The 19,776-nt window shown below is 38.9% G+C and overlaps 1 protein-coding gene across 1 annotated transcript in view; it reads left to right on the top strand.

The window, feature by feature from the left end:
* The first annotated feature begins 6,976 nt into the window (after positions 1-6,976).
* CDK17 (cyclin dependent kinase 17) overlaps positions 6,977-19,776 on the top strand; it is a 111,679-nt gene continuing 98,879 nt past the window's right edge. The window contains exon 1 of the mRNA XM_042947438.1: positions 6,977-7,053. The gene's annotated coding sequence lies outside the window, so the exon portion shown is untranslated. The remainder of the gene's footprint in view (positions 7,054-19,776) is intronic.

Genomic DNA, 19,776 nt, shown 5'->3' with positions numbered 1-19,776 from the left:
AGCCTGCTTATCCCTGGCTTTCTGCATTTTAATTAAGTGGATGGTAAGAGTGCACTTTACTTATGATAAGAGTGCCTTCATTTTGTGTTGGAGGGAACCTCTCTTTCTACACCCTCAACACATGTGATTCAAGTGAAGCAAAAACTTCACCTTGCCTTTAAGGGTAGAGCATATGCGGCCAATTACTCAGTTGCCTTGGTCACAGTGACAGTTCATCGACTTGAGTTGGGCTAATTAGAGCTAATGTTTGTGCTACTGGGGATGTTTCTCCCTCTTTTCTGGAAGCCTTGAACCAGAAAGTATAGAGCTACAAATATTGCAGCCATCTTTTGACCTAATGGGTAGATGAGCCAGGGCTGCCAAAGGCAGAGCCAAAAGGAGAAAAACCAGGTTCTGATGACACTGTGTGGGCCGTTGGATAAGATGTCCCTGAAGCCTTAAATACCCCTGGTTTTTGCAGGTCTGTAAGCAACAAAATCCCTTTTCTGTATAAGGTACTTGAGTCACTCATGTCACAACAGAAAAAGTTACAGTATAGTTGCTTTACATTCATTATCTCATTTAATACTTACAACCTGGCAGGTATGCTATTATCCTAATTTTACACATGGGGAAACTCTTAGTTAAGTAACTTACCAAAATCTTACAGTGGTAAAGCTAGGACGCCCATCCAATCTGACTGGTTGCAAAGCTCAATTCCTATGCAATATTGCCTCAGGGTTAGAACCCTGACCTGCTTAGCTTCACGTTTTTCTATTCTTCCTTTCTAGTACATGAAGTTTGACACTATTAACATCTGTGGCTTCCTTATTGCTGAATAAAAGTACATTTATAAGACTTAATTCTTCTTCTCTGCCCCTGCTTTTTACCTTCTTATTGTCTTTTTCCTCTTTCTCATTTTTCCTTTTAATTTTTATTTTTGACAGAGAGAGAGAGAGAGGAGGAGGAGCAGAGAGAGAGGGAGACACAGAATCCAAAGCAGGTTCCAGGTTCTGAGCTGTCAGCACAGAGCCTAATGTGGAGCTCGAACCCATGAACTGAGAGATCATGACTTCAGCTAAAGTTGGATGCTCAACTGACTGAGCCATCTAGGCACCTCTCCTCTTTCTCATTTTTAATTTTTCCATTTTTTCAATGTTAAATACCAAATATTTCCTCTACTCTCCTCTTCATGGGTCATACTCTAAAATGATCCCATGGTCATGTGGGCTTGGGCAAGTCAAAGTTAGTTTACTGAAAAACTTGCCCTTCTAAACTAGTATCGAAAGACTAGAAGGATTACATCTACAAATCAGTCTGATAATCATCCCTACACACAAATCACTGCGGCAAACAAATTCTAAGGATGACAAACCGTAAGGCTTCTGCTACTCCCTTCTGTCATTCTTTAAAAGAATGAAAGCAGGCTAATGATCATTCTGACAAGCCTCTGGGAAAATGCTAATTGCCACATTCTCCTTTTTAAGGCGCTTAAGAGGGAAAAAAAAACCTTTACTGCCCTAGCTCCCACATTTCAACAATATATTTTTTTTAAAGAGAAATTTGTTAAATCTAAAGGTGGTTTCATGTTGTGCTTCATTTTTTAGAAAGCTCAAATAAGCTTTAAGTATATTTTCTTTGATTAAGAGCCCACCCCTGATTTCGTTTAGGAGGCAGAACATCAATCTAGTTAAGAGCAGTTAATATCACAAGGTTTAAAAAGGAAAGAAAGAAAAACAATTTAATCCCTCCTTAGTCTTTTAATAGATTCTTACTGGAAGCCTGGAGACTAACACTCCCTAAGCATTTTGTCAACAACTAGAGATCAACTTCATTTTGAAATGTAATGTTTGAAAATTATGTCTTCCTTAACTGCCAAGACTAAGTTTGGTTCCTGGATTCATTTCCTTAGTAAGGGACGCATGACATCACTTTCCTGAAAGCTTTTTATAATGCTCCCTGGACTGTACCAAGTCTCTCGGATGTTACCAAGCCTCTACAGATAAATCTAGTACTGTAAATTTAAAATTTTAGATGTAGACAGTAAAGAAATTTCCCTCCCCAAGTTTGTAACTTCTGTGTCTATGGAGATACTTTGATAACGATTTTTAAATAGATCTGGACCTGTAAAATCTCCATAGTTAATTTTTTAGTGATGGGCTACAGCTGTATCATTATTCAATGGTATAAAGTTATTTCGCATATGTTGGGATGGTAGAAAATATTTATAAGGAATAAATGTTTAATTGAGGCTAGTTGTTCTGTTTTCAAAGTAGGTTAAAAAATCCTTCGATACTACTCTTTTCTCATCTTTTTACTAAAAGCAAAATTATTTTGCTCAGGTGACATTACAGGGAAGAAAGTTGACTGCTGCCCTTTGCTTGATTTGCTTCACTCTTATTGCAAACAAATATATTTATTATATGGTTCAGCCTGGCAAAATAGGGAATAAAACCAGACAAAAAGCTTTTTCCCAATTTGGTAAGGTAACTAATTTCTTTGAGAATTTTTTGTAGCTATTAATAATTGGAAATGGTCCAGAAATTCAGACATGTGGGAAATTGAAAGCAGATGAAGCTATGTATTAGTGCTGTCTAGAGCAGTGGTTCTCAAACTTTATTATATCTCAAACTGTGTAATAGAATCCTAGAGGACTTGTTAAAACAGTTTGCCGGGCTCCATCCCAGAGTTTCTGATTCAACTGGTCTACAGTGGAGCCTGAGAATTTTAATTTCGTTTTTTAAATTTTGAGATAGATGAGAGAGAGAGAGAGAGAGAGAGACTGAGCGTGTGTGGGGGAGGGGCAGAGAGAGAGGGAGAATTTGAAGCAGGCTTCAGCTGTCAGTGCAGAGGCCAACTCAGGGCTTGAACTCACAAACCATGACATCATGACCTGAGCTGAAGTCAGACACTCAACTGACTGAGCCACCCAGGTCCCCCTGAGAATTTTTTTCTAAGAAATTCCCAGGTGATAGATATTGCTGCTGTCACTGGTTCAGGGATCATTGTTTGACAACGATTGATTTAGAGAAAATGAAAACCAGGTTTAGCGTCTCTTTTCCATCCGTATCTTGTCTGGATATGTTTCACATTTGTTTCCCGCTTATGTCTTTCTCAAAGTGTGAGTCACAGCAAAGATTTTCTGACTCCATCCCATTCTACTCTCTCTGTCCAAAGTTCAATGACCTTCGAATTCTCCCCCTTTAAGGACCCCCTTTCCCAAGGCTGAAGGGTAAATGCCTAATGCTCCAGGAGAGCAGTTTCCCAAATTGTGCTCATCAGCACATGTCACTCAATATTTTCATATATGTCCTGTGATAAAGCTATTCTATGGTCAGAATATTTTGGAGTACACTGGTTTAACTGGAAAGAAAATTACTTTCAATCTTAGAACAGCTCAGAGTTTTTAATATGCAAATGTGTGTGGTAAATTTCCAAAAGGGAGATGAAGTGTGTGACATTTCCCAAGTGGATCTGATCTTGGAATTCTTCCTCAATCCTCTCTCTCACCATGTGCTAGGGAATATTCATTAACCACAGTTTGGAAAATGCTCTAAGCAATTTTATACTTTATTTTACAAGGTTAACAACCTAGGAAAAAAGCCAACTAGCATGCCAAAAACATCATGGGCAAATTTTAAATCAGTTTAGAAGAGTAACTAAATAAATGTACTCAGTATTTTGATTGTATGTAACTTTTTTTTTTAATTGTGGTAAGATCAGATAACATGCGATCTACCCTCTTAAATTTTTAAGTGTACATTACAGGATTGTGAACTACAGGCACAATGTTGTATAGCAGATCTCTAGAATTTACTCATCTTGCATAGCTGATATATCAGTTGAACATCAACTCCCATTTCTCCCAACCCTCAGCCCCTAGTAATCGCCCTTCTACTTTCTGCTTCTGAGTTTGACCGTTTGGGATATTTCATATAAATGGAGTCATGCAGTATTTGTCCTTCTGTGATTGGCTTATTTCACTTAGCATAATGTTCTCAAGGTTCACCCATGTTTTTGTACCACTTCCTTCCTTTTTTATAGCTGAATAATGTTCCACTGTGTGTATATACCACATTTTCTTTCTTTCTTTCTTTCTTTCTTTCTTTCTTTCTTTCTTTCTTTCTTTCTTTCTTTCTTTCTTTCTTTCTTCCAGCATGCACATGAGTGGGAGGGGGGCAGAAGGAGAAGGAGAGAGAGAAAATCTTAAACAGGCCCCACACTTAGCAAGGAGACCAACTCGGAGCTCTATCTCATGACTGTGAGATTACGACCTGAACCGAAATCAAGAATCAGATGCTCAACTGCCTGAACCACCCAGGCACCCCAACATCTTCTTTTTGTGACTTTTTTGTGATTAAATAATTTACTGAGGGATATAAAGAAAGAACCATGGCTTTTAGCCTCTGCTGCTCATCAGGTCTTTCTGGACCTCACCACCTAAGCCCTGTTCCTCCTGCCCAATTTCTTTTCCATTAGTTTTTCATTTTCTTCATATACTGAAGATATTTCTTATGGTTATTTCATATATTTCTTCTTAGTATAAGTTATCTTATGAATTCCCTAAATGAGTTACATACTTTGTGCTCGTTTCTATCACTAGAAAACAGTTCTATGAGAGCAATACCTTGTCTGTCATGCTTACTTCTATATTATCAGTGCCTAGAAGAGTGCCTGGCACATCATATGCAGTCAGTAGATATTTTTTGATGGAAAGAATAAATAGATCAATAAAATTATTATCTAAGTTTTGATTTTTTGATTATGAAATGTTTATTATGGTAATAAGAGATTTAGGAAAAGGAAAGGGTGCTTTTTAGCAGCTTTAGATGAGGCAGTTAGGACAATCTTTGGATTTCTAATTGAGTAATTCCAATCTAATAATATGAAAGGGGAATCATTGATATGAAACTCAGGATGTCGTTTTGTAGACTCACTTTTATTATGATTTTTAACATTTTCTAAGGGACCCAAAAAAAGACACACAATTTTTTTTCTAAATAAGACAAATATGTGAAAAATGCTTGGCATGTAAGTAGGCCTTATATAAATACTAATTTTTTAGCTCTCTAACTTTAAAAGGCCTCTAAAAATGATGCTATATTACATAGATGCTATATTCTTGGTATAGCACAAAGTTCTCTGACTTGGACAAATCAAAAAAGCATCACTAACGGTGTTTTTTTTTGAGCACACTTGTTCTAAAAGAAAGCTTGTGTTCTACATTTGCATTCGTATATGAACGATAAGCAGTGTTAAATATGTGCAGAGCATAAATGTTTCTAATTTATGGATCCTGGTAATTTTAGAGGCATGGGAGAAGTCTGATTGAAATGTATGATTTTCGTTGGCTATTACAGCAGATATATTCCATTTTGCCCAACAAAATAAGAGAAAGAAGTCAGCAGGCATTATTTTTAGAGGGAAAGGATTCATCCAGGAATCCAAGAAGGTAATTGTCAGAAGTCCTTAGGATATAATGTGATTTGAAATTGCATTAAAAACTTACAAAGTCTATTTCCTGGTATTAAAATGGAAAAAATATTTGTATCTCACTTCAGCAGACTTTTATGTGGTTTAAAATTTTTCGTTTAGGTTGTCCACATCCGGTCCCCATTCTTGTCTTTTCTATCCTCTCATTATCTCCCTCTAGGGGTTTGTTTTTACCTTCTGTCTTTATCCTTATTAGTGGAAAAAAGTGGGTCAGTATTACTTTAGTTTGTCTTCACTTTCACTCTGCTGTTCATTCCTGAACTAGCTTTTAGCCTCTGGGAAAGAAGAAAGTAAAAATATTTACAGAAACTGGGCCAACCTCTTGGCGCTCCCTCCCCCCAAGAAAACAAAACCTAACCAGAGGCAACAGTAGCTCCTCTCTGTTCTCTTATAGCACCTTGTATTTCTCTTCTCACATAGCCCATATTTTTATTATAACTGCTTATTGACTATCTTTCATCCAGCTAGACTCTCAGTCCTTTGAGGACGTAGCATATTGCCAAGAACACAGTACAAAGAAATTAAAAGAACAAATGCTGCGTGAGTGAATGACTGCTGCCCTGCTACCCCACTCAACCACCCATAATAAAGGAGAAAAGTTGCAATCAGTATGCTCAGGTGTGGGCCCCTTGACATCAACTCTCTAGAATACCAGTAGAGAACTGCGGCATTGATATCTTAATTACATAATTGCATAATTTAAGCAAGAGTTTTTGTTTTGTTGGGGGTGGATGGGAGGAAGATGCAGGGGCTGAATTGCTCAGGTAATCTCTTCCCCAGGCGCTGTGTTGTTGCGTCACTACGTAACCATCTCACATCTGCGGGGTCTTCTCACCCCTCTCACCTCGGTCCGACGGCTTCAGAAGCCCTGCTGGAGAGACCAAGGCCCCCACCTCGGGGCGGGGGGTTTCCCGGGGATACCCCGCCCCGCCCTCTAGGCCCCGCCCCCGGACCGTCGGTTCCGCCCCTCCCGCCGCCGCCGCCAGCAGGGGTCGCGCTGCCCGCGGCAAGCCGCTCAGGCGGGGGTGGGGGAAGCTCCCGCGGCGGGTCGCTTTTCTCCGCCGCTGCTGGTTGGATCGTTTCAATAAAAGTCTTTTTTCTCGCTCGCTCGCTCTCCTCCGGGGAACAGGCGGAGGCGTCAGTCCGCAGCCGCCGAGTGAGAAAGCGACGCACACGCAGAGAACGAAAGCGGCCGCCCGCGGTCTCCGGAGCTCCTCACGGTCCGGCCGCAGAGAAGAAGGAACCCTCGTCCGGGCGGGCCGCCTCAGCCGGGCGTCACCTCCCTGCCCGCCTCGCTCCCGCCCAGGCTCCTCCGAGGGGATTAGTGGGCTGCCCGCGCGGCCCGGCGGCCCGGGAGCCATGTTGTCCGGGGGGCTTGGCAACGCGTGAGGGACCCGCGGCCCCTCCCGGAGGCTCCGGACCCTCGGCGAGAGCCGGAAGGCAGCGGCGGAGGCCTGCGCCTCGGAGGCGCCTCGGGTCCGCCAGCCGCTGGGACCCGGACCTGCATCCGGTCGCCGCGGGCGTCGGCAGAGCAGCTCACGCTCCGCGCCTCGCTTCGCGACGCGGCCCCCGCACTTGCTGGTGAGTTGGTGGCGGGCGACCTCGCGGGGCTTTTCCTCCTGCCGGGCGGACCCCGAGCCGAGGGGGGCGGGAGGGTGCTTGGGACCGAGGGCCGGGGCGGGAGGCTTCGGGGGCGCTGGAGGCTCAGGCCCGGCCGGGAAGTTGAGAGAGGGAGGCGCGGCGTAGGGAGCTCGCGAGTGCCTGTCGCCCCTCTGGTCCAGCGCGAACCCCGGGTCGCCCAGGCATTTCCGGGGTGGGGTGGGATGGGATGTGGGTATGTGATGGGCTTCTTCGCGGGAGGCGCCTCCAGCCGCAGCCTCCTCTGGTGCTTGCTGCCCGTTTGGTCTCCGGGGGAGGCCCAGGAGGAAAGAGGCTGAAAAGTCCCCGGAGACACAAAGATCCCCCTCGGCGGGGGTGGAGCTGCAGGCGCGGGCGGCGGAGGGGAAAGGAAGGGCGCGAGTCCGCGGGAGGTGGGCGAGGAGGCGGCGGTGGCCGCCGCGCTTCCAGCTCCTTGGAGACGCCGGGGGTGTGAGCGGGTGGCGAGCGCGGGGGAGGAGGGGGAGGAGGAGGAGGAGGAGGAGGAGGAGCCTTCGCGTGGGGAGCCGGCCGAGACAAAGATCACCGCAGCCTCCCGCTGGCGGGTCACACCCCTGAGTGTCGGTCAAGAGCTGAGGTGGAGGGAGTGTGGGAAACCCAAAGAACCGATGGGGAGGGGAATATGGGCAGTTGCCAAGTATTGTCGTCTCCGTTGCAGTTGCTTTTCTCAGCATTTTCGTGCCCGATGCTTTTGCTCCCCAACTCAGCTGGATAGCTCCAGATTCCCTGCTTCCCGTCACCACCTCACTGCCACATTGACTCCCTTGTGGTTTCCCCCTCATTCTCCCCCTACTTTTCACCCACTCCTTTTCGGGTAAGCAGTATTTTGCCTTCAGCTTGGGGGAACGTTTGCTAATGACAGGATGCCTGAGCTTGTTCTGACCCTGAACTGCCTTGAACTCCTCTCTCTTCCTCCCACCCTTTCCTTTCTGGGATCTTATAATGTCACATGGCCACTAACAATTAGCTTTTCTTCAAAAATGGCAAAAACATTTAGCTGAAACCCGTGGCGCTCCTCTTTTATATTAATTCGTCCACTAAAGACACGGCCTTGGTTATGGTTTATCACTTCTTAGCCAAATAAATTTTCTAGGTAACAAAAGTGGCAAATTTTGTTTTGAGTCTCGGCTCTTACTAGGGTCAGCAAAGTGTATTCCTGGCAGCCAGACCTTCTGTCACTTATCAGGAAATGCTTGACTTAAAGACAATTCTTTCCTCAAACTTTGCTGATTCTTGTTGAGGGATTTCTTTTAAAGGGCGCTAGTGTTAGAAGGTCAAAGTAACAAATTTGAGTTACTGTATCTTAGACTTCTGTTAACCATTGGGCAGAAGAAAATGAATGGGATTTTAAGATCTTTAATGCCTGGAGTCAAGGAAAGCCTCCGTTGAAGCTAGAGGCAAGGTTCAATCAAATTTTAAGAAAAAAATTTGCTGCCAGTGGTGTTATTGGTTTTGTTTGTTAATGAGGTCATGTCAGTCTTTGTAATTCTAATATCTGCATACTTCCAAAAACAATCGTTGTAACAATGGAAAAAAATTGGCAATATTTAAGGAAAAGTCCTTTTTTTATTAGGGAGAATATTGGAATATAGAAGTGTCATCCTTTTATCTGGTGGACTGTCTCATAGGCCAGAAACACTAACAGTTTGAATGCTGGACTTCAAAGAAAATAGCTGAGCCTTTGGCGTATATATATACACACACACATATATGTACATGTATACATGTATATTTTACAGCCAAAATAGACATTGAAGCATGATGGAAAGAAATTAAAAGTAAAGACTTTGGTATAGGGACGTTACTGTTGATATTATTCTGGGAACAGCCATATCTTGCTGCCATTACAATGTTGACGCTATAAAAATTGTGAAAAGGATTTCGTTTTAGGGACCCGCCTCTGAATTGTGTACTCCCTACCCCACTCTCACCACTTAATACATTTCAAATATCTCTGTGAAATTAAAGATCGTATCATTAATGATTGGTGTTTTGTATAGCATATTTATCAAAAGGCCAAATCGAAGATACATTGGCTATTTTCTACATGTTGGTTAGTGTTTAATTAGATTATGAAGTTTAATTCTCTGAAGGAAATCTACCAAAAAGTTAACGAAGATTTCTGGGTGGTGTGATTTATGGATGAAAAAAAATACAGCTCTGTATTTTCCAAATTTTTACATTCCTTTTAAAATCAGAAAAAAAGTGTATGAAGTATAAAGCCTTGTTAGTAACCTAATTTTCCTGTTACTGAAAGAAGCTCCCGTAAAAGAGTTTATGCTCATCCTTGAACTCTGACCCAATAAAGTCACTTTCAGGTGTTAGGTATTTGAAATAGTGTAGCCTGCCAGATGTGCTCTGATTACCTGAAGGGAGAAAGAGACATACATAGTAAGGAAAGATGAAATTGCAAGAGTTATTTCAGTGTATGGTAGTGATCCAATATACAGTGGTAGCTTTGTACACCAGTAATCTTGTTCTAATAAGTCATTGGTGTTACAAAAAATAGAAAATTTAAATTTTATTTTCTCTGTAGTCGTGTTGACTAAACAGATTTTAATGTATATATTTGTTGATATGTTTCGTTTTTAGATACTGCTTCTGTCCTATGATTAGGGTGGAAAGAGATGGCATAAAATAATGTACTTTGTTGAGGCTTTTGTTTTTCCCCTTATTTTCAGCAGTATTTCCCTCCTTTTCCTTTATTGGTGAAATAGTACTAACCAAACAACTGGAGGCATTTTACTGTGAATGGTAGAAACTATAGTGGCAACTGAAGAAGTGAAGATGATGTCCTGTAATACTATAAAACATTATCTGTGAACACAGAATTTTCCCCCTGGTATTTTCTTTGTTATTGTCTAATCGTGTTGCATATTTATAAGGCATTACATTTTGAGTCTTTATTACTGTTCTCTAATCTTTATAAAAATTGCAGCATCATGTCATGGCATTCTTTTTTATAGTTTTTACACTTCCACGGAGGATAATTTCTTAACAAATGTATTGCTGTGTTGTAGAAAAAGGACATTATATGTTAAATTCAGTTAATAAAAATATTCATTAGAGTATTTTATCTATTTTAAAAATTGTCTCCTTTCATATATGGGAAGGAAGAATAGTTTTGAGGTTCTTTGAATTTTGAATGTGTAATTTTTGCTTAAACTTTTAAATGGAAAAGTTATTTAAAGTGCAATTTATAAACTGATCATGGCATTTTGCGTTTTATTTATTAATTTTTTTTAATGTTTATCTTTGAGAGAGAGTGAAAGAGACAGAGTGCAGTGAGAGAGGGGCAGAGAGAGAGGCAGACACAGAATCTGAAGCAGGCTCCAGGCTCTGAGCTATCAGCACAGAGCCCAGTGCAAGGCTCAAATCCATGAACTACAAAATCATGACCTGAGCTAAAGTTGGATGCTTAACCCACTGAGCCACCCAGGAGCCCCGGCGTTTTGCATTTTAGATGATAAAGATAAACAGGAGGTTTATGGCATTTAAAATTGTGCTTTATATACTATTTATGAGGTTAAAAAATCACCTAAATAGAAAATTTGGTGTAGGTTACTAGCATTCAACCTACAGTGTTGGCAATTTCTTTGAACTGGTGGGGAGAGGACCTTTTTTTTTTTTTTTTAAATTTCTATTTACAATATTTATGAATTAAGCCAAGAATTCTTACTGTCATTACTGGAGTCTTAGTCATTATTTTACTCTGAGCCTTTTTAGTTGGCAACTGCTTTCATATCTGCAAAATATTGACCTGGAAAGAGTAATTGCCAAGGGCCAGGAAAATGTATTGAATATATCTGAGTGTCGCTTACCTTTCCTAGCCTGTTTCCCTCTCTCTGTTGGCCAACTTGGAAAATAAATAAAAACCTAACAATAAATCTAATGGGAAGGTGCCTACTATAAATAATGTTATGTTCCATAGTAACCTATGATACTGAATACTGTATGTGAGGAGGTAGATTTACAGATCTGTGGCATATTGGGATGAATGAAAATTACCTTGCTCTCCAAGTCTCCTTTAAAAATTTTTTTTTGAGGGGTGCCTGGGTGATTTAGTCGGTTAAGGGTCTTGACTTCAGCTCAGGTTCTGACCTTGCAGTTTGAGCCCTGCATTGGGCTCTGTGCTGACAGCCTGGAGCCTGCTTTGGATTCTGTCTCCCTCTTGCTCTTCGCCTCCCCTGCTTGCACTCCTGCCTCTCTCTCTCTCTCTCTCTCTCTCAAAAGTAAATGCTAAAAAAATAAAATTATTATTATTATTTTTACATTTATTTATTTTTGAGAGACAGAGCACAAGCGGGAGAGGGGCAGATAGAGAAGGAGACACAGAATCCGAAACAGGCTCCAGGTTCCAGGCTCCAGGCTCCAAGCTGTCGGCACAGAGCCCAACGCGGGTCTCGAACTCACCAACCGTGAGATCATGACCTGAGCCGAAGTCGGATGCCCACTGACTGAGCCACCCAGGCACCCCAAAATAAAATTATTTTTTGATGTAAACTATATGTGAAAGAAATTAAACTCAATTACCTCTTTTGCTAGTACTATGCCAGGTATTACTTTGTTTAATCCTCATAGTAAGCTCATCATATAGGTATTGTGCCTGATTTCAAATAAGGACACAGAGGCCCTAGATTAAGTGATGGTCTCCAAGCTCCTACCTCTGTGATGAAGCTGAGGTTCCAGTGTTGGTGTTCAAACCACTATATTACACTGCCTCCTTGGGGATGTGATGTTAAAAAGTCTGTGTTAAATGTCTGCTATAGAGAGAACTAAAAAGTGATAAATTTAAAAACTCATCAAAATTAGATTTAAATTCCTACACACAAAACAATTGAACTATACAAAATGTATAAGAGGACATGTTTATAGCTAAATATGAATTAAAAGTGCTAAAAAATACTGAAAATATTTGTAGATTTATTTTTAATCATGGATTTATCAATTATTTTGGGGGGGCACAAAGTAAAATGAATAGTGGTGCTGAAAAGCAAAAATAATTATACTGTATATTTACTCTCATTTTTGCTTCTGAATTTTCTTATTTGTTTTGATTTTACATGTGTTAAAATTAGTTTGCATTATTTTAGCATATGTCATAAATGGGAAGGTGGCTCAGATGCATGCTGTGTAGGTTGCTTCAGTATTGGGTGAGAATTTTGCTTTAAGGTAGATAAATTTTATATCTATATCTGTACACAAATAATTGCCTATTGGTTTGGGTTTTGGAATTGCTTATTTAGTTAAGTAAAGTGTAAATTTTGATTTTTGTGTTTTTATTACTATGTGTCTATATACCACTGAAAATGGAAATATCAGAGCAGATTGTACATTTTTGGTGATAACTTTTTACACTGAAAGCCAGCCCTTATGATGTTATTGTTGATATATATCCTATCCGTTGTTCAATTTGAAGAACAGAAAATGTTATTGAATTGACTAGGGTATTACATTAAAGTGGAAAAGCAATGAAAGCAGATTTTCTTTTGTTGTCATAAAAGTTAATTTGGAAAAGGTTTTGTCAACTTTTTTTTTTAATGTAAGCTCTACACTCATCATGGTACTTGAACTTATGACCTTGAGATCAAAAGTTGCATGCTCTACCAACTGAGCTGCACATTCCCCTTGTCAACCTTGTAAAAGCGCATTTTTATTTCTTTTTATGCATTTATTAGTGTAAATACTTTCAACAATACTCTAAATTTTAAATGCATATTTGTAAACAGTGGGAAAAGGACCCAAGAATAATTTAACTATATTCTAGGTTAGTGACTAACTCACTTTGGTCTTCTCAGTCATATATTTAGTCCATCTATTCTTATAATTGATGGTTAATATTTGTTAATAGTGTGTATTAATATTAAATAATATAAACAAAGTTTGGTAAAAATTGGTATTAATATTTGTGAAAAATCATTAGGTAACAACATTGAAGCTCTTACTCCAAATTTAGAAGCATTATCCTTTAAATCAGCTAATATGTAAAATAAACTAGCTAATATATATTTTTAAGCATTATCTTTAAAATAAACCTTTCCCATAATTCCAGATTTTAATGTTTTAATTACTGGTTTGTACTGTTATTTCTGGTGGAAAGCTTTTTATTGATTTTTGAAATAAATTTTAGATTCCTTAAGGAGACTTTAGCACTTTGAGCTTGTCTTATTGAAATATTTTTAAGAAATCCTTTATGGCTTTATTATACTTCATACGTTTTCTTTCTCTTTTAGTTTCCTTTTTTTTTTTTTTTTTTGAGAGCAAGGAGCTAGAGGGAGAGGTGCCCATGTGCATTCAAGCAGGGGAGGGACAAAGCAAGGGAAAGAGAATCTTAAGCAGGCTTCCGGCCCAGGAGCCCAGGGCAGAGCCTGAGGCGGGCTCTATCTCCAGACCTGAGAGAGCATGACCTGAACCAAAATCATGAGTTGGACACCTAATTGACCAGGCCACCCAGGTGCCCCAATACATTTTGTTTTTCAATTCAGGGGTATAATAAGTAAGTACTTTTAAAGCATTTGTTGTGCCCCAGGCATTGTGTTAGTCATTGTATATGGTATAAAAATATAATTTAATGACGAACTATTATAATACGTGAAATAACAGCAACACCGGTTGACCGGAATGTTCTGCTCTTGGTCCTAATCTCATGTTTTACATGTTCCCTGGGTAGTCTCCTCTGTATTCAGTGCTTTGTTCTTAATTACCTCTATGTTGATGATCTCTACACCTTTACTTCTAATCCAGACCTTTTTTCCTGAATTCCTTCTAGTTACCTCCCAGATGTTGCCTCTTAGTGTTCCTTTACCAGAGCTGAACGTTTTTTAGTCTCTGCCTCCATTCCCAACCACAGTAATGCACCACCATCAGCCTTGTCACTTGAGCCAAAAGCTTTGGCAGATTATGCTTTTCTGTTAGCTCTCCTCTCCCTAGTCCAGTCTCTCACACCAAACTTTATCAATTTTATTTCCTAAATATATTTCAGATTTATTTTTTCCTGTTGTTCCTTTAATATGTAAGGGTTTTGGAATACCTCATCTGTATTATTACATCCAATTTTGGCCATTTAAATCTAACAGGTATTCATTCTTCTTTACATTTATGTATATGTCTGTCCTTCCTTCTGCCCATCCATCCATGTATCTATGTCTGTTCTATACTAGCATTCCTGGTCCATCCTAAGAAATAAAGATGAGGAAGCTGATGTGTTGGTGTTACAGTGCTGTGATGCTTGGAGAGAAATTCTCATTTTTGAGGGCAAATGTCACTTTGTCATCTTTCATCTACTCTGGTGGAGTTGTGGTAATTGTACTATAACATTTATGTCTACCATAGTACTTAAGACATTGTTTTGTAATTAATTATTTATAAATCTCCATTCTGGTTGGCCTTGTGCTCCAGATAGACCATGGTTTTTTGGTATTCCCTCCAAATTATGTATTGCCTAATTGAATGAATGAAGTGATAGGATTAGGATCTGAATTGGTAAATTACGGTCAGATTAATCATGGCCTAGAAAGAGTCAAGAGTCAATTCTGATACGGGAGAAAAATTAAAAGCCATCAAAAGTTTTGAGTATTGTTGTTACATGTAGGTGGTATTTGTGTATGAGCAATATGGAAGCAGTTTGTAGGCCAACCTGGAGGGGCAATAACGGCATTATTGGGTCTTTTTAATTACATGTAAACTGTACTACTAACTTGTTTTCTTAGACAAATTGGAAATATAAAATTACATTATTTATATGTACATAAAGCATCTGTTTCTAAAGATCTAAAAACTTTGGTCGATATCAAGAGTGAAATCTGGTTTAGCTGATAAAACTTCGTGCTTAATGAAATTGAGCTCTTTACCTATGTAGTACTAGAGCTAAATGCATTTACTGAAGTATAGAATTGCACTCAAAGGGAGAGAACAATGCATTTATTGCCATCCCTGTTGCCCTGATAGTTTATGTATACAGTTGACCAAGAATTTTGTTTTTATTGGGATTATTGTAATTAAATAAAAACTGCTTTAGAGTCTGATTTTAAAATTAAAGACATTTTATTGATATATTTTTAAATTGAGGTTTAAATTATACCTCTGTTATAGTAGGTATATTGTAAGAATTAGATACATTTTAGAAATCAGAGATTATGGCTTGATGACATCTTGAAATGTAACATTTAAAAATGAATTTTCATAATTTGTGAGATGTAGTGCCTTTTCATATTTCTCAACTTATTATATGGTCTTAAAACATTAAAAATTTTTGTATCAGTTAAATTTTCAAGATCATGATTTATTTACTGACCTTTTTATCATTTCAGGAACAGTGGAGTCAGCACTGTATTTTACAGTAGATTTTTTTGCCCATAATTTTAAAAAAATTTTTGTTTAAAAATTAAGCTCCTAATTTCTAATATGGGGCTTGAACTCACGACCCTGAGATCAAGAGTTGTATGCTCTACCGACTGGGCCAGCCAGGCGCCCCTCCCCATAAATTTGTGAGCATTTGCCCCCCCCCCCCCCCCCATCAAATGTTATTTCTATTTCTATTCTCCTCTGATCCTGTTTCTTCCTTAGAAGCTATAAAATGGTTGACACATTTTTTAAAAAGTTTATTTATTTTGAGAGAGAGAAAGAGAGAAAGTGAACGAGCTGGGGAGACCAGAGAGAAAGGGAGAAAATCCCAAACATGACATCATAACTTGAGCTGAAATCAAGAGTTGGTTGCTTAACCAACTGAGCCACCCAGGTGCCCTGACACATTTTTAATTTTAAGTACAATTTTTTGGGAAAAAATCTGAACTCTTATAAAGTTGGAATTGGTTATATGTGTCCATATGTTTTCCATAAAGAAATTATTTCAGTCGTAACTGATAATCATGTGATCTTGAACCAGTTACTTAAACACTTAAGGGTCAGTTTCTTCTATGAAATTGGGAAGTGCCAGAACCTATTTCATGGGGTTTGGGGATTAAATGAAATGGTATGTGTACAGCACTTTTCAAAGTACCTTGCATTTAGCATTCAGAACTGGCAATTTTTTTTTTTTTTTGTATTCCTCTTTAATAGGAAGAATTGTTGGTAATGTACCAGAATTGTTTTGCTGATCTATTCCTTCAGGTTTATTCCTTCAGGTTAAGTAAGTGATTCACAAGGACAATTGAATTAAAATAATCTCTCTGGCTTTTAAAACTGTACATAACCTCCAGGATTTTTGCATATGCTTCCCTACTCCCACCCAATTTGAGAAACATTGTTAGTGAGTTAGCGTTACTGATCGGCGTATGTTGCGTCCTTCAGGTATATTGTGGGGAGGAGGATACTATAGACTATTGGACCAAATAATGTAGGATATTCATTATTGTTTCTTATCTAATGCCCATTATGAATAAAAGTGTTATAATCTTCCTGGTAAATAAGCACACTGATTAATCTTTTCTTTAGGACCAACCAGATTTTTCTTGTAACCATTTGCCCTTTGTCTGTTCCCCTTCTTCAGACCTATCCTGTACCGCTTGTTTGACCTCTTAACAGTATTTGCTGTCCATGTTAATGACTTTTATGTGTGATTCAGATATTCTGAAAGTCAAAATAGAATAACAGGTCATAACATCCATCAAAAAAAGAAAATTGTTTTTGCGTTTTATTCTTTGTCATAAACTCTTATCTTTTTTTTCTTTAAGTTTGTTTTGAGAGAGAGAAAGAGAGTACTTGTGCGAGTTGGGGAGGTGCAGAGAGAGAGGAGAGAAAGAATCCCAAGCAGGCTTGGGGCTGTCTGCACAGAGCCTGACACACAGGGTTCGAACTCACAAACTGAGCCATGAGATCACGACCTGAGCCAAGATCAAGAGTTGGATGCTTAACCATCTGAGCCACCCAGTACCCCTATTATCTTAGGTTTTTATTATCTTATGTTCTTCTAGGTCAGTGGCCTTCACATGAACTTCGGAAGCACTCTTGTTGATTAAAAAAAACAAACAAACAAAAAAAACCCAACTAGATGTCTCCGTGATGTGTGTGTGTGTGTGTGTGTGTGTGTGTGTGTGTGATGTAAAATCTTAAGCTCTGTCCCAGAGCAACTGAATTCAAATCTCTGAGCTTCGTTTTTAAAATGTTCCAGGCAATCCTTGGGTTTTAGAAACACAGTTCTAGGGTTTAGTACAGTGTTAAGAGGAGCAATCACTCGTATAGAAATTAAAGTAAGGGCAAAGTGATTGAAACTTTCCATCATTGCATCTTATTTTTTCTCTCTTTGTATTCTTTTTCGGATTTCCTAGTTTTAGCATGTTTTGGGGGATTTTCTTAACTTTATAAAAGTCTTATGTTCCAATTATTGTATTTATTTTTTATCCCTTTAGTGAATATCTTTTTGTTTTGGTTTTTTAGTTTGTTTTCTAAAAGGCAAACTGAGGCATGTTAATTTTTTTTTTTTTCAAAGTTTAATGAGCATACATTGATTGAGTTAGGAAGCACCAAACCAGAGGTTTTTACCTGTCTACCAACTAGAGCTGGGAGAGTGGAAAGTTTTTACAGGGAAGACCTAGAAGCAAAGGGAATTATTTGATTGGTGATATTTTAAGCAGTTGCCTTCTTTGGAAAGCCTAGTTGACTGTGATTGGTTGTTCTTAAGTTTCATTTTCTCAGATTCTTGTATAGTGACTGTGGCTTAGGTTTTGGTTTGCTTACCTAGGGTACCAAGGCATTAGAGCCACCTTAGTCTAATCACCTTCTTGCTTAATTACTTTAACAGTTTGAGTGTCTTATTGTTTTGCATCTGTACAGTCTCAATTATTATGTTTTTAAAAATTATTTTTTAAATGTAAGAACATACCAATGTAGAAAATAGACCATAATCTAAATTCCCTAGCAGTGGTTATCATCTTCAAATATTCTGTGTTTTTTCATATACAGAGTTTAATATTTTTGTTTAAGATCCTTTTTATAATGTAAGTTTTTTAAGTTACCAAATAATTTTTATGGCTATCGTTTTCATTGTTACAGCAACAGTTAACTGTTTCATAGCGGTTAATAATAAATTACTACTTTTCATTTTGCATCATTTTAAATTGTGCTGGGACAGGCTGTAGCACGTGACCACACCATCCTTTCCCCGCCATTTTACATTTCCTTAGGGTAGCCAGATACAGAGACAGGGAATTCCCAGATCAAACCCTGTGAACCTTTTCAATTAATGCTTGTTGTGGCAGTGCCACTAGTAATGTGCCACATCTACTTTTACTGACACTACTCTTTAAAATTCTTGCTTCAGGGGCGCCTGGGTGGCTCAGTTGGTTAGTTACCTCCCAGATGTAACTTAGATTTAGATGTCAACTAAGTTTGGTTATGTGTCTGACTCTTGACTTCAGCTCAGGTCTTGATCCCAGGGTCATGGGATTGAGCACCCATGTCAGGCTTTGTGCTAGGCTTGGAGCCTGCTTGGGAGTTGCTTTCTCTTTCCCTCTGCCCTGTCCCCTGCTCATTCTCTCTCTTTCTAAAAAAAAAAGTAATAATAATAATACTTGCTTTAGATAATTTATAGAAAGATGTCATTGCTTGGGTTTGGATTTCTTTGATTGCTGGTTTTTTTTTCCTTATTTTCCCCTCAGATTGCTCAGGAGGAAATGTTTACCATTCCCTGAATCCTGACAGCTTCATTTTTCATTATTTTGTAATACTTTTTTTTTTTTTTTAATTTATTCTGAGAGGGAGAGACAGACATAGCACAAGGGGAGGAGAGGCAGAGAGAGAGAGGGAGAGAGAGAATCCCAAGCAGTCTCCACACTGTCAGTTCAGAGCCCGATGCAGGGCTTGAGCCATGAGATCATGCCCTGAGCAGAAACTGAAATTTGGATGCTTAACTTACTGAACTACCCAGGTGCCCCTGTGATACTTTCTTTTTTTTTTAATCATATTGCTATATGTAACGTTTTTTTCTCTTAATCTGAAATAATTTGTTTTGGTGATCCATCTGTTCTTATTCTAGCTCCAGTTTATTTTAGTTATCACTGCTTTGTAATATATCTTAAAGTCTGGTATGGCAAGACAGTTTTTTCTTCAAATAATTTTGATACTATGTATGTATTTTTATTCTACTTTTATAAATGGTAGGCAAAAGAGAAGTAAAAGAGGTGTCTCCATTTTTTTTTTTCTTTTCAACCTCGTCTCTCTAGCTTAAAACTTCAGTCCTAGATGTGTCAGCACATCTGTAAGAGTTGGATCAGGAATCAGGGTAGACTTCCATTTCCTCATTGTCCAGGTTGTATCTTGTAAAGAGCATCTCTGTAAAAATTAGGTAATTTATGATTTTGTTCATTTATTCATGCTGTACCAAAGGTGGACTTGTCCTGAAGAGGAGGGAATGACATTCAGCCAAGGGGTACTTGGTAGATTTCTTGGAGGAAGTAATGCTAGAGATGATTAGCTTTAGCACTTACTAGGATAAAAGGGCAGTATGTAAAAAGGAATTGTGAAAGAAGGGTTTACATTAAAAAAAAATTGTTATTCTCCACCAGCCTATTAAGTATTTCCATGTAGTAGAAATAGAGAAATAGAGGTTGCATGTGGAAGATGTGGTAGGTGAGATCAAAGAGGGAGCTATACCAGTAAGAAGTTTGGATTTTATTCATCTATGGAATTGACCTACTGAATATTTTTTAGGCA

Source organism: Panthera leo, chromosome B4 (genome assembly GCF_018350215.1).
Source record: "Panthera leo isolate Ple1 chromosome B4, P.leo_Ple1_pat1.1, whole genome shotgun sequence".
Lineage (NCBI taxonomy): Eukaryota > Metazoa > Chordata > Mammalia > Carnivora > Felidae > Panthera > Panthera leo.
Note: the sequence above shows the minus strand (reverse complement) of the source record. Positions and strands in the feature narration are given on the sequence as shown.